Raw genomic sequence first — 3,714 nt, 5'->3', positions numbered from 1 at the left:
TGTTACGACACAAGGAGAAGTGGTTTTGAGCAAGAGATGCAATGTCGGCAAATGCAAAGTCGTAAAGTCAATGAAAAGTACGCAGCAACAACGATCAATTTTGACACTGAACTAAGTTGACAGAGTTCGATTGGTCACAATCAGACTCCTCAATGTCCCTTTGAACCAATTAGGCGTCTACGAAAATGAGGGTAAAAATTAATTACCCAAATGTGTCCAATCCCTTTTTGATAAGGACTAGCGGCACCACAAAGAATTCCCTATCTCTCACACAATTGTGGTGGCTAATCCTACAAGATTTCTTGGACTCTCGGAGGCAATCGGAAACACAATTTAAACAGTACTGGAGAAAATAAACGAACAAGCGAGCGTAGTGAGATGTTTTTGTACTCGAGGAGTGCAGTGGCGTGTGGAGGTAATGTCATTATGATGCAGACGGGTGCAGCCGAGATAACGCTAGCGTGGCAGCTCTTGGGCATGGTGTTGTGCGTGTGCAGTGGCGACGTAGTGCAGGTAGCACACGAGGGGAACAGCTGCGCGTGGGGCACTACAGCTGGTAGGCGCTATCGCCACGCAGGCAATGGGTGCTTGCACGTGGGAAAGCGCGGGTGCAGCAACGCTCGGTGTGACACGCGGGCGCTGGCAAAGCGTGGGCACGGTAACAGTTGCGCACAGGCGCGATAACCCTTGTGCGCGGGCGGCGAGCGGGCGCGACGGCGCTTAGGAGCAGTGGCCCTCGGGCACAAGTAATGGTGGGCCGCAGGGCACCTGGGCTGGCAGTGCGGGAAGGGCAAAGTGTCGCATGGGCGCTGCGACGGGAGGGAAGCTAGCAGCGCGCTGGCGCCACGGTTCTTGTGCATTGGGGCGTGGCGGCGACACAGCACAAGTGGGGATTGAGCTCCAAGAGCGATTCAAGAAAGCCTATCTTGATACATCTTGGACGTGAACAGATCAAGAACTCCTTGTTCTTGGTGGGAAATACGATACAATTTGCTACGGTGGGCGACATTAGCGACGGTTCCTCCATGAAGATCTCGACGTGGCACGGCGTGGCGACGTTCTTCCATGATCTAACACTAATAAAGATAAAAGAAACGATCTCCACTGGGGAAAGGAGGGAGCCAAAAGGAAGAAACAAGTTCAATTTTCAAATCAACTCCAACTTAACTTCTTGGGCATGCCGTCCTTTATATAGGGTAGGGGCATGCCCAACTGGGCCATGACGATGAAGGACCATCTCGTGACAAGCGACCTTCCTTGACAACAAAATAAAGAAACAATTGAAAGGTCGAGGCACAAACACGAATAGGTCCGTCCACAATTCAAAAAGAAAATTACAATTGCGCAAATATGAAAAGAAAGATAAATCATCCAATGACTCGTCATTGTGCCGAGTACTTGAATGTCAGGTCACGGGCGTCGGCGTGTGCTACTCGATGTGGTTGCTGGCGTCCGATGGTGTCGGTGGTGAGATGGTCCCCCATCAAGAACCAAATATTACAATACCTTTGTCATCACATGCTAAAAAGCCAAGTTGTATTTTCTTGATCATATTGTTGCTTCTTCGATTATTTACTATCAAAAGTTAGAAATGGATCCAAATGAGATTTTGAATAACAAAATGACTCCTATAATCATAATTATAAACAAGAATCCAAGGGTGACCTTTTTACATGCATGGGATGTATTTATTTATTCAATATCATGGATTTTAGGAGAGATAGAGACAGAACTAGCCCTAAATTTTTAGTCCAAAACGCTTTCTAGATTATTAGGTATCGCATTTACAATTTGAGAAATCTGGCCCTTGATTACTTCTATATCATCATTACAGATCATCATTGTGGCATAAAATCCACATATTTCTTGAAGATCATAGTCCAAGCTTAGAAACATTCTTCAATAATGCACTGGCAATTGCCCATAATTTCATACAAAAGTGCCAATCATTAGTGTGAAATAACATTCCACCACGTGTCAATAACATTCCACCGCGTGTACATCAAAAAAGGTACCCATCAAGTGTAAGGGAAATTTTCATGCATTCAATGCTTTTTCATAATTCACATTTCAATAATGTTAGTTGCATTAGTTGAAAGTTATACAATGTGTTTTATCTGTTTCCCATGTGTCTTGTGTTACTAAGCCTTTATTACCAAAAAACCCTTATTATTTTCCATCGATGGTGTATTTTTAATATAAAACTTTAAATAAAATAATTCCTTTGAGAATGTGGATTAATATTTTGCCACAGCTAATAATTGGGTGATGGGAACCATTCGCCACAATCCAAACAAATCAAATGGCATCTTCTGGTGGAGATTTTAAAATAAAACTGATTTAAAACTTTATAGCTATTTTAACTAATAAAAAATGTATTTGGAATTATGAAGTTTTCGTTTGTCAACAGAGACTTTTTGTGGGGTTCTAGAATATCATGAAGTGTATTGATAAAATTTTAAATATAGTTTTAATTAATTTTTGGTGCTTTTGAGTTTAATCAATAAGAGTATAAAATGTGCTCAAGTAAACCTATGTAGTGATGAGTATGGGTTCTCTCCAGAGGAATGATAGTTAAGGATATAGTATTATTTAAATAGTGAGTAATTAAATGATAGGATATACGAATAAAATATGGGTTGAAAGATGAGGAAAATGAGGATATTAGAATAATGATTGAGAGCAAGCAGGGAATGATGATAATGAGGTATGAAATTTAATATATGGGAAAGATGTGAGAAAGAGAACTATTCATGCAAGGGGGATGAAAGTAAGATTATGAAGATATGGTGACGTGGAAGGGCTAAAAGGGATAAAAGTAAGATTATGAAGATATAGTGACGTTGAAGGGGTAAAGGATAAAAGTAAGATTATGAAGATATGAATGACAAGACAGGGGTGGGACGTGATGCGAAGATAGAGGCCTTAACAATGACATGATTGTTAGTAACAAACTCAAGAATGGAGACATAAGTTTTGCTGCAAAAGTAAACAATACAAGAGTAATAAAATATTATACTATCAAACAATAAGATTGAATCCAAAATGTAATAATGAATCTATTGCCGAATTTTGGATAACTTATCATGATTATAAGACATGCTCATCAGAAGATACCTAATATATTCATGAAACTTATGTTCTTAAGAACAAATGTTGGGTATTTCCTCAACTTATATATGCGTACATCTCCCTTTTCTGACTATGATGGGACTGTAAGTGGAGAGCAAAAGTCACCATCATATGATACGATATGATATGATATGATATGGTATGATATGATACGATATGACATGATATGATATAGTATGATATGATACGATATGATATGATATGATATGATATGATACGATATGATATGATACGATATGATATGATACGATATGAAATGATACGATATGATATGATACGATATGATATGATACGATATGATATGATACGATATGATATGATACGATATGATATGATATGAAATGATACGATATGATATGATACGATATGATATGATACGATATGATATGATACGATATGATATGATACGATATGATATGATATGATATGATATGATATGATATGATATGATATGATATGATATGATATGATATGATATGATATGATATGATATGATATGATATGATATGATACGATATGATACCATACGATGCGATATGATATGATATGATATGATATGATATGATATGATATGATATGATA

This window comes from Wolffia australiana, chromosome 5 (genome assembly GCF_029677425.1).
Source record: "Wolffia australiana isolate 7733 chromosome 5, ASM2967742v1".
Classification (NCBI taxonomy): domain Eukaryota; kingdom Viridiplantae; phylum Streptophyta; class Magnoliopsida; order Alismatales; family Araceae; genus Wolffia; species Wolffia australiana.
Note: the sequence above shows the minus strand (reverse complement) of the source record.